This window comes from Ascaphus truei, chromosome 8 (assembly GCF_040206685.1).
Source record: "Ascaphus truei isolate aAscTru1 chromosome 8, aAscTru1.hap1, whole genome shotgun sequence".
NCBI lineage: Eukaryota > Metazoa > Chordata > Amphibia > Anura > Ascaphidae > Ascaphus > Ascaphus truei.
The window spans coordinates 36,138,747-36,151,243 of NC_134490.1; the positions used below are offsets into that span (position 1 = coordinate 36,138,747).

At 49.8% G+C, this 12,497-nt stretch overlaps 1 pseudogene; it reads left to right on the forward strand.

Moving 5' to 3' along the window:
• LOC142501465 (thimet oligopeptidase-like) overlaps positions 1-1,417 on the forward strand; it is a 32,574-nt pseudogene extending 31,157 nt beyond the window's left edge.
• The last annotated feature ends 11,080 nt before the right edge of the window (positions 1,418-12,497 follow it).

Sequence of the window (12,497 nt, forward strand, 5' to 3'; positions counted from 1 at the left end):
TTCCAGGTCTCTTAAATCTACGTCAGATAGTCCTGGCCAAGATAGACCAGGGTCTGCACACGCAAATCGGTGTAGATCCTGCTGAGGAATATGCCCGGCTGTGCAAGGAGATCCTGGGAGTCCCAGCTACGCCAGGTGAGAGCTGCATCTTACGGATAATTATTTGTCAGGTTTATATGTACACAACATGAGTTGGGATAAGGAACCTCTCCATGAACCATTTGCACTTTCTCAAAGGTACAAACCTGATGGCCACGTTTGGACACCTTGCTGGAGGTTACGATGCCCAGTATTATGGTTACCTCTGGAGTCAGGTGTATTCTATGGACATGTTCCACACCCGCTTCAAACAAGAAGGAATTATGAGCAGTAAAGTGAGTGGTTAATTTGAAGAACAAACATCAAAAGTCCCCTTAGATGCCTTGTTTTGGAAAAGGATGTGGGTTTATCTCTGCACCTAAGAGCTGCTTCTGAATCAATCTTTTTTTTAATCTGATGATTTGGACAGTTAGTGCTAATTAGGCACTGTATAATTATCCCACCTCTCGTATTGGGATTATGTTTTGGTAACAGACCCCCTGGATTGGTGCAGCTCACAGAAAGGCTACCAAGGCAAAAACGAGTTTCTATATCTCAGTTTCCTTGGTGTTCAGTCTCTGCTACTCACACATCTTCTTCTCTTTTTAGGTGGGTGCAGATTACAGGAACTGTATCCTGAGGCCAGGGGGTTCCCTGGATGCTACAGAAATGCTGCGTAACTTCCTAGGTCGTGACCCGAATCAGGAGGCGTTCCTCCACAGCAAAGGATTAACTGTCCTGCCCTGAGCCCTCTGCCTGCTGAGGGACTGACCTCGTGGCTTCTACCCAGGAGAACTAACCCGAACCAATGATCCCAGTGTCTGCTTAGCACAAGAGCATACAGAGGCAATAGGCTTTCATTTACATGTAACCTCAAAATGTATAACACACATGCACACACTCACATTGACTGACATTTGCTGCATTAAAAATGTCCCAGTTCCTAGATAAGTATTTTTTGATTTGCTGTAAGCAACACGATCTCCATCCTATTCATTGCATCTTACAGAGTGTGTCTGATCATCTTTAATCATGTTTCAGTCCAATTAACAATGAACCCAGTGATTTTGCTCTGAGAATAAGACACGGTTATAATAAACAGAAGAAATATACAGGCTGGATAATTCCAGGAGGAAGATGTGTGAGGGTCTGGCTTCAGATTCTAAACATATTTGGTTTGACTTTACTTGATTTTCATTTTTCCCAAATGTATAGAATATTATATTTGACCCCTTCCCCCAATTTACACCAGGGTTATCTTCTGTGTAACAGATTAATTTTGGCTTTTACACCGTGGTAAACTGGATGTAATTATTTCATTTTAACTTCAGTTTACGCACAAGGTAATCATTTCATCACAGCACTTACAGATCTGAGCAGAAAACAGGGGGCTATAAAATTTGTAAATGTAGCCCTTTTTGTGACTGCATACACTAAGGAACTACGGGTGTTGCATGTACCTGTGGCTTCAGGAGCTCTGAGCCTCCGCTATTTGGGAGCCTGGGGTCATACCCTTACTTATCACGGTGCAGCGCCTCCACTTGCCCAGGATCCCCATGATAGAGAATATACCCTAAGCAAGAACATAACAACCGTATTGTGCAACAGCAACCTTTTATGTATTATGCATACTGAACGGAATAAATGCCTAATATATATCTTAACGTTACACACACACACAGTGGCTCGGCCACACCTTATCAGGGATAATGTTATGCACACACAGGTGGCTCTGCCACTCTCTCCCTAGGAGTATGTCCTGTAACCAGTATCTGTATTGTGAAAAAGAAAAAATGTGCACAAGCGCTAAAGACTAAAACACCAGTGTGACAATTGCAAAATATATATATATAAAGGCTGCCTAGTAATACTGTCAGTACTGACAGAGAAAGTGAAAGTGAAAACAAAGAAAAACCTGGCGCCAAAAGTTCATTGGATAATCCTGTACTCCTCAGGGGATCAGCACACTTGCTTGACAGGCCATATAGGGGAAAAAACACAAACAGACACAGATCATAGTGCAACACTGTAGGGTTAAAACAGGTCTACACTAATACACACACTGCACATATAACATAGAGACTCCTAGTGACTATAAAAACTATTTATTAAATAAAAAGAACTATGCCATAAATGGTTTGGACAAATGAGAACACCGCTGGTCATCCAGATATGAAAAATCAGAGCCCTACTTACAAGCAGCAAGGCAAATACAGGCAATGCAACAAAGAGTCTTCCGGCTGCTGCTGATGTCTTTGCAGAGATGTGATTCCTGCTGCACCGTGACTCTCGTGCTGACTCTCCCTCCAGGGGTTAACAGGAACAGTGGCAGTGTTGGAGGCCTGCTTGTGGGGCTCACAGCTCTCCTCCACGTGAGGCTGCTCTCCTCACTTCCTCCTCCGGTTACACAGGCTGTCTCAGCGTGCCTGCACGCGAGTGTGCACGTGCCCTTAAAGGGACAGTACAAACGTCCTGTATGCCAAGAACTAACGGCTGCAATGGGGCTCAAATGTGACCAAGTGTCCCAAAAAGTCCAATACCAAGCTCAAAGTGACTGTGTCACCTGCCCTACGCGTTTCGTGGATGTTACTCCACTTCCTCAGGGGCTACAAAGACTGACACTGAATGACATGTACATATACCCTAACCAATTAAAAATTAATTGCCCAATTAGGCTGTATAGCCTGCATGTCATTAATATCAAATCACTACGTCTCTAACAACATAATACACATACAATACATTAAACAACATTAAAAACATTCAGATATCAACTGATAACCATATATCCCAAAATTGAGGCCAGATGTAATATCATAATAGGCATTGATATATACCAAAATGCCAAATTGTGGCCAAAGGATAAACAAACCTGCTTAAGCCACTTAGTATGCTACTGCTGGTACAGAGTCAAATGGATAAGGTGTCATCCATTAAGTAATGGTTGCATTTAACTAATGTTTGTTTGAGCCATTTCATCTATCTAAAAAGGAGCCCAATTCAAAATCAATATTGAGCCCATATGGGGATAGAGTCTTAAGTTCATAGATCCAAAAGGCCTCCCTCCTATTGATGTGTTGAATGTTATTACCACCTCTCCAATTGGGTGTACACAAAAAGGGTTTAACATCACACAGTGTGTCCCACCACTTTTTGGTACATCATGGCAAAAATCCAAAGGGCCTTATCTGTCAACCTATTGAATTGTGTACACCCAATTGGAGAGGTGGTAATAACATTCAACACATCAATAGGAGGGAGGCCTTTTGGATCTATGAACTTAAGACTCTATCCCCATATGGGCTCAATATTGATTTTGAATTGGGCTCCTTTTTAGGTAGATGAAATGGCTCAAACAAACATTAGTTAAATGCAACCATTACTTAATGGATGACACCTTATCCATTTGACTCTGTACCAGCAGTAGCATACTAAGTGGCTTAAGCAGGTTTGTTTATCCTTTGGCCACAATTTGGCATTTTGGTATATATCAATGCCTATTATGATATTACATCTGGCCTCAATTTTGGGATATATGGTTATCAGTTGATATCTGAATGTTTTTAATGTTGTTTAATGTATTGTATGTGTATTATGTTGTTAGAGACGTAGTGATTTGATATTAATGACATGCAGGCTATACAGCCTAATTGGGCAATTAATTTTTAATTGGTTAGGGTATATGTACATGTCATTCAGTGTCAGTCTTTGTAGCCCCTGAGGAAGTGGAGTAACATCCACGAAACGCGTAGGGCAGGTGACACAGTCACTTTGAGCTTGGTATTGGACTTTTTGGGACACTTGGTCACATTTGAGCCCCATTGCAGCCGTTAGTTCTTGGCATACAGGACGTTTGTACTGTCCCTTTAAGGGCACGTGCACACTCGCGTGCAGGCACGCTGAGACAGCCTGTGTAACCGGAGGAGGAAGTGAGGAGAGCAGCCTCACGTGGAGGAGAGCTGTGAGCCCCACAAGCAGGCCTCCAACACTGCCACTGTTCCTGTTAACCCCTGGAGGGAGAGTCAGCACGAGAGTCACGGTGCAGCAGGAATCACATCTCTGCAAAGACATCAGCAGCAGCCGGAAGACTCTTTGTTGCATTGCCTGTATTTGCCTTGCTGCTTGTAAGTAGGGCTCTGATTTTTCATATCTGGATGACCAGCGGTGTTCTCATTTGTCCAAACCATTTATGGCATAGTTCTTTTTATTTAATAAATAGTTTTTATAGTCACTAGGAGTCTCTATGTTATATGTGCAGTGTGTGTATTAGTGTAGACCTGTTTTAACCCTACAGTGTTGCACTATGATCTGTGTCTCTTTGTGTTTTTTCCCCTATATGGCCTGTCAAGCAAGTGTGCTGATCCCCTGAGGAGTACAGGATTATCCAATGAACTTTTGGCGCCAGGTTTTTCTTTGTTTTCAGTATCTGTATTGTACCATATGGTGTCACACGGATGTCCCAATTAGTTAGTGGGAGGCGGGATCAGCGCCTGTTGACCGGTGAAGGTGCACTTGTAGACAATGATACCTTCCGGTCACTGCGGTGACCGTCACACTCCACACAGGGTCCTTAGCGTTGTTCCAGCCTTTCACCGACACTCCGTTGTGTTGCGCCGTCTGTATCCAATCCAAGATGGCGACCGCAGCTCCGCAGCTCACACCGCACTAAAGGGAAACGTCCCTAACAGCTATGGCCGTCCCTACAAAACAGCACCCTACGATGACAGGGGGAATGCTCCTCGGGCCTGGGGAATGTCTCTCACCTAAGCGGGAGGGTCACTGACCCTCCGCTCACGCACACGAGGTTCCGCCAACCTCCTCCTTCACCTCCCTCTCGTGTCTGACCCACCGCCCACACGCATCCGGTTCCTCTATCCAGAGTCTCACACCCGATTGGTCCTCAGCCTCAGCTGACTCTCTCATAGTTCAGAGTTCAGAGTTCAGAGTCTCTACAGATTGGCCGCCCTTCGCGCGCTTCTCTCGCGCATGCGCAGCCTAACTAGTACACAGTGACCTTGCTGGCAAAAGGACAATATGGCGCTTCCTTTGTAAATGACAGCGCGGAACCTTTATATATATGCACATCCTTAAATTCTCCCCTCTCCAGAATCCAACGTCCCCGCTGGTCTATCTGAACCACATATATATAACTATTTACACGACCCTCTCTTCCTAGATTAGGTTACACATTTCGTTAAACAGTACCATCACAGATTGCATCCTATGCCGAGCCCACTGCTGAGCCTCATAATGGGGTGCCCCAAATTGATAATATGCCATCCTCATGGGAGGCTGACTGGTTCTTTGACTTCGCCGAGGTTGATTCTCCTCTGCTTCCTCTGCAGAGTATCCAGTCTCAACTGGTATTTCCATCTCTACCCTTGAGGGGTTTTCAGCATTAGTACAGTCTCTTTGGGGTGTGAAACAGGGACTTTGTGGATCTAGGGACTGACTCGCTGGAGTCAAATGGTCAGTGTTCGGGCCAAGAGGCTCTTTACCCGTAGCTCCTTCGGGAGATGCCCCCACGGCCGGAAGGCCCCTTTGAGAGGTTCCTTCCATCGGATCCTCAGAGGTGGCAATTTTTACAGTCTCTGGGCCATCCTCTGTGTGTTGTTCAACTCCTCCATCTATGGGCGTGGCTGGAACTTCCAATTCATCAGTTCCTACTTGAGGTATGGGAAGTAGATGATTCCTATGCCACACTTTTACGCGGCCTTCGGAATCCTTGATCCGGTACACAGGAAGGCCAGGCATCTGTGACTCCACCTCATACACATCTTCCCGCCACCGGTCCGCCAATTTATGCTTCCCGGGAACACCTAAGTTGCGTAAGAGGACCGCATCTCCGGGGTGAATTTCCTTGTGACGTACTTTGTGATCGTAGCGCCTTTTATTTCCCGCATTCAATTGCGCTGTCGTCCGTTCAGCCAATTTATAGGCCAGCTGTAAACTGTCCCTTAGCCGCTGTACATATCGAAAATGCGTTCTATTGGATACCCCATCGGTAGATATCCGCAGACGCACATCCACCGGTAACCGGGCTTCTCTTCCGAACATCAAAAAATACGGGGTATACCCGGTGGATTCATGTCGGGTACAATTATACGCATGTACCAAGGCCTCGACGTGTTTACTCCACTCCGTCTTTTGCGGGCTCGTCAAAGTTCCTAACATATCTAACAAAGTGCGATTGAACCGTTCAGGCAAAGCATCCCCTTCGGGGTGGTACGGGGTAGTACGCGACTTGGCAATGTTCAGTAGTGTGAGTAACTCCCGTATCAGCGTACTCTCAAAATCCCTGCCCTGATCAGAGTGAAGACGATTGGGTAATCCATAGTGAATGAAATATTTCTCCCACAGTACTCGGGCCACCGTTACGGCCTTCTGGTCTTTCGTAGGGAACGCTTGGGCGTACCTAGTGTAGTGGTCAGTGATCACGAGAACGTTACTAACGCCCCGACTGTCGGGCTCGATACAGAGAAAATCCATACACACCAAGTCCATGGGGCCCGAGCTTTTCAAGTGTGCCATGGGGGCCGCCCTGGTGAGCAGTGTCTTTCTTTGCAAACAGCGATTACACCTCCGACAATGTCGCTCCACGGACTCCCTCATTCTAGGCCAATAGAATCTATCCTGTAGTAGCCCAAATGTCTTGTCAATGCCCAGGTGGCCATGGTCATCGTGAAGGGCCCGGAGGACTAGGGTTCTCAAGCGTTCCGGCAAAAACAGCTGGCGCCGATCGGGATGGTTATGATAGGGTATCACCCGATATAACAAACAATTGTCCATTTCGAACTTCCCAAACTCATTTGACATGAGTTTCACCAAGTCTTTGGGGGCTCGCTTCAGTATAGAAGGGTTATCTTGTTGTACCGCTTGACGGGCTAGCTCCACTATGGGGTCTTGAGTTTGATAATGCACTAGATCCCTCCACGAGATGATATTATCTTCAGTGATGTTCATCCCTTCTCGACCTTGATAGGCCCGAGGAATAGCCCGCGACTGACATCCCAACGAGTCAACAACCCGTAATTCCGAGAATGCTACTTGGTTGTCGACTACCGCAGCCACGGAGCAGAGGGCACGAATCCCGGGACCCGGTATCTCTTCCCAGACTTCCTCATCAGGGGTGGATTGAAGGCCAGGTCGACGAGACAGGGCGTCGGCACCTATGTTGGTGGGTCCGGGTTTGTATTTAAGGTTGAACCTGTAGTTGGCTAGAGCAGCTAACCAACGGTGGCCCGTGGCGTCTAATTTGGCAGATGTATTTATATATGTCATGGGATTGTTGTCCGTACGTACTTCGAACTGTACCCCATACAGGTAGTCATGCAGTTTGTCCACCACAGCCCACTTTAACGCCAAGAATTCCAGTTTATGGACCGGGTAGTTCTGTTTGCTAGGGGTCAAGCTTCGGCTCGCATAGGCCACCGGACGTAGCCCGGTCTCATACTTCTGATGCAAGACCGCTCCTAAGCCGCTAAGGCTAGCATCGACATGTAGGACATATTCTCGTTCTGGGTCCGCATAGGCCAATACGGGAGCCTGAGTGAGGCTGGCCTTTAAGTTCATGAAGGCCTGTTCACATTCCGGGGTCCATGTCTCCCCAAAGGGCGTCTGTGCCGTGATTCCCTTCCTCTCGGTTTCTCCCGGATATACTTTTAGAAGATCGTTCAATCGCTTGGCCTTGCTAGAATAGCCCTCAACGAACCGGCGATAATAGCCACAAAATCCCAAGAAGGACCGCAACTCTTGGACATTATGAGGTCTAGGCCAATTCACCACCGCCTCTATCTTCCCTGGATCGGTGGATACTCCATCAGCCGATACAATATGACCCACATACGTCACGGAGGATCGACAGAACTTGCATTTGTCCAGAGACAGTTTTAGACCCTCCCCCTGAAGTCTATCCAGCACCTTCATCAGCCTCTCGGAGTGCTCCTCTTGAGTCCGCCCGAACACGATAATGTCGTCCAGGTACACCAAACATTCTCGCGGGTTCAGGTCCCCGAGGGTTTTTTCCATTAATCTCTGGAACGTGGCTGGGGCCCCGCAGATCCCTTGTGGCATGCGGGTAAATTGGTAAAACCCTAAGGGACAGATGAAGGCCGTTTTTTCTTGGTCTTCCTGGCCCATGGGCACTTGGTAGTACCCGGACCTGAGATCGAGCACACTGAACCATTTACTTCCCGTCAGAGCGTTCAGGAGATCCTCGATTCGGGGCAGTGTATACTGATCGGGGATAGTACGGGTATTCAGAGTTCTGTAATCCACAGAGACGGACCGTCCCGTTCTTCTTGCGGACTACCACGATGGGTGAGGCGTAAGGGCTCCGAGATTCCTGCACGATGCCAGCCGTTTCCATCTCGGCGAGTAATCTCCTCACTTCTTCAACATCCCTGGGGGCAAGCCGGCGGGAGCGCTCCCGGAAGGGGGTAGCGTCGCTCATTCGGATGGTATGGTGGGCACTGCGACTGCACCCCACATCCATATCACTAGTGGAGAACACACTCCTTCGGTCGTGTAGCTCGTTCTGCAGTCTCTTCCTCCATTCATCCGGGAGTGGCGAATCACCGAAGTCAAATTCCAACACTGAATCAGAGGTAATAGGGGAGCACCTAGATTGTCTCGTCGGAACCCTCTCCTCGGGAGTCACGGGGTATATTCTTCCCAGCGTCTGCCGCCGGTCAATAGTCATGGGATACGGGGATATATTCTGCACGTACACCCAGGTGCGACTCGGAATCTTCCCGGGCCATTTCTTTACGGAGGCCAGTACTTTGTAGCCCAACCGTTGTTCGTCTTGGGCCACACTTTCCACGGTGAAGAGTTGATCCTCCGACCGTCGTCGGGGGTAGTGACAAGCAGCGACCATCATTCGTCCTTCCCCCGGGGGAATTTGAGTCAGCCCCCATTCTTGGCTGTAAAGGACGCCATACTCCTCTTCAGTCGCAATTTTACCGCAGACCTCTTGGAGGGCGGGGCAGGCCGCTAGGGCCAGCAGCGGGGCTTCTCCCGCTTCCTGCAAAAACTGGCGGAATACCGCGCGCACAATGTCAACGTTGGTCCCCAAGATGATTGGGGCGCTGGGGTGGTCCTGAGGTTCGGGGCACACTAAGGCCTCCACTTCCATGGGGTGATGTTTACCCGTGTTCAGCTGGAGAATATCTAACTGCACCTTTACTACTCCGTCTATGGGGTAATCCTCATGACTCAATCCCCGTAGTCGCAAGGCATCCGCAGATAGCAACGGCAATTGGTGTAGGTGTTGGTCGTAGAAGGGCCGGTATACGATGGTCACTTGGGATCCCGTATCCAACAATGCGGCGGCGTAGATGCCCTCGATAACCACCCGAATAATGGAGGCGGGGCCAATTCGGTGGCTCTGAGAGGGCGGTGATGCCTTTTTATCCTCCAGAGTTTGGCACGGCATTGACTGCGCCGGTCGGGACGACGTCCTCCGCAAGGTGGGGCAGCGGGCCCGTAAATGTCCCATCTTTCCGCATGCGTAGCACTGCATTTGGCTGAGGTAATCCTCGCCTCTCCTGGTTGGTGAACTTCGCCCGGTCGGGGGACGAGATCTGGGTGTCACTGGGGGGGTGACATCCTCGGGGTCGGGATCCCCGGATTCGGGCACGTCAGGCTTGGGTTCCACTTTCTTGACCTCCTTACTCCCGGGCTGTGGCTTCTTTCCGGTGGCCAGGTCACGCCCTAACAACACCGTCTCGTGCGCTTGGACCCGATCCATTAGGTCGTGAAATGACAAGGCTTGTCCGGGCGTTAGGCAGCTACTGACCCGCACCGACACGGGGTGTAGGGGTAGGAGCCCCCTCAACAGCTGAGTGGTGCGTAGTCCGTTGGCTTGTATCCTCGGCAACACGCCTTTCCTCACCAGATTCCAAAGGTCCAGGTGTAGTCGCCTGAGAAAATCGGACACCATTTCCCCTTCCTTCTGGGCTAACGCATGGAATTTGGCCATCAAAGCATACGTGTCCACCGGAGCTCCATACGCCTTTGTCAGGCAGTAGATGAGATCTGCCGCATCAGCTTCCGGATTGTCATCTCGGTAGTAGTGCACCATGTGGGACGCAGGGGGCCGTAAGCACTCAACGATGCGCTGTCTGCGGACCGCGTCCGTTGAGGTCCATTCAGGCAGTACCTGTTCGGTATGATCCAACCAGTCCTCTATCCCTACTTCCCCTTGGGGCGTGGGTTTCTCACCGGAGAAGGCCTTTAACTTCCTGTACTGGAGCGACTGGGTGGTGTTGTGGAGAGCGGCGGCTATGGCGGGAATAGAGGTGTCTCCCGGTAAGCTATCCCCGACTGCGGGGTAAGTGTCCAATCTTGATAAGCTAAGTCGGTTGAGGCCAGACCGCAGGCCGGACGGGGTGGGTGAGGAGCCTAGGTTCAGGGCTGCCGGCCAGCGAGGGTGCAGGCCACGGTCAGGGGAGTGGTCAGGAACTCCGGTCGCGGCACCTACGGCGGGTGTATACTCTCTCTGTGGGGTGGAGGTGGCCAGGGGCGCAGGGGTGTCCGCCTGGACTATGGGGCAGCGCACCCCCGGGGCCTCGGGCAGCAGCAGTATACGGGGCAAAGCCTCGGGGCATATATCTCGTTCAGTGGCATACAAGATCCGGCGCCAGGCCTGGTCGCGGTCATAGAAATGGTCTTGTACTTGGGCATTGTCCAGGAGCGGAAGCTTTCGGACCTGCTCGGTCACTGTGCCTAACGAGATCGTGGCGGGGACGTGGCCCAGCGCGAAAGCACGGTTCAAGGGAATCCCGCGCCGCTGGGCCCACTTGCGCACCTCGAGCGCCGAGGGCACCAACATGATGTGGGTTGGTTGCACAATAGAGACAAAAAAAAAAATTGGGGGGGCACCCCAGGTCTAAGATCTCAGTCTTTTTGTGACTGCATACACTAAGGAACTACGGGTGTTGTATGTACCTGTGGCTTCAGGAGCTCTGAGCCTCCGCTATTTGGGAGCCTGGGGTCATACCCTTACTTATCACGGTGCAGCGCCTCCACTTGCCCAGGATCCCCATGATAGAGAATATACCCTAAGCAAGAACATAACAACCGTATTGTGCAATAGCAACCTTTTATGTATTATGCATACTGAACGGAATAAATGCCTAATATATATCTTAACGTTACACACACACACAGTGGCTCGGCCACACCTTATCAGGGATAATGTTATGCACACACAGGTGGCTCTGCCACTCTCTCCCTAGGAGTATGTCCTGTAACCAGTATCTGTATTGTACCATATGGTGTCACACTGATGTCCCAATTAGTTAGTGGGAGGCGGGATCAGCGCCTGTTGACCGGTGAAGGTGCACTTGTAGACAATGATACCTTCCGGTCACTGCGGTGACCGTCACACTCCACACAGGGTCCTTAGCGTTGTTCCAGCCTTTCACCGACACTCCGTTGTGTTGCGCCGTCTGTATCCAATCCAAGATGGCAACCGCAGCTCCGCAGCTCACACCGCACTAAAGGGAAACGTCCCTAACAGCTATGGCCGTCCCTACAAAACAGCACCCTACGATGACAGGGGGAATGCTCCTCGGGCCTGGGGAATGTCTCTCACCTAAGCGGGAGGGTCACTGACCCTCCGCTCACGCACACGAGGTTCCGCCAACCTCCTCCTTCACCTCCCTCTCGTGTCTGACCCACCGCCCACACGCATCCGGTTCCTCTATCCAGAGTCTCACACCCGATTGGTCCTCAGCCTCAGCTGACTCTCTCATAGTTCAGAGTTCAGAGTTCAGAGTCTCTACAGATTGGCCGCCCTTCGCGCGCTTCTCTCGCGCATGCGCAGCCTAACTAGTACACAGTGACCTTGCTGGCAAAAGGACAATATGGCGCTTCCTTTGTAAATGACAGCGCGGAACCTTTATATATATGCACATCCTTACATTAATGTAGCCATGTGTAAGATTGGTGTACATATCTCTTTCTCATGCTGGCAGTAAACCTGGTAAGTATGCAGGAATGCCAGTAGTTATCATGGAGGTTTGCCCTCACACCCTGGTGAGGTGTCATATGTCCCCAAAGGAAGTGACAACATGCATTGTGCCCCCACTTAGTGGTACAGAGCAGGTTTGTTCTCCGGGGGGTGATATAAGACACAGCACTGCCTAAAGTTAGAAGTCAGTTTCCTGTTGTTGTGCTGCCTGTTCACTGAGAGGCACGTGAAGGTTGCAACAGTGTTGCAGTGTCTCCTGCTAGCAGTGAGCAGAGTAAGCAGACGGAGCAGTATTAGAGGAGTGAGCAGAGTTAGAGGAGCTGACAGACAGAGCAGCTCAAAAGAGAGACAAAGCAGCTCAGGAGAGGAGATTACAGCAGCCAGAGAAGCTGGGGAATCTCTCTCTGAGAGTAAAAGTGGAAAGCAACTCTATTAGGGACAA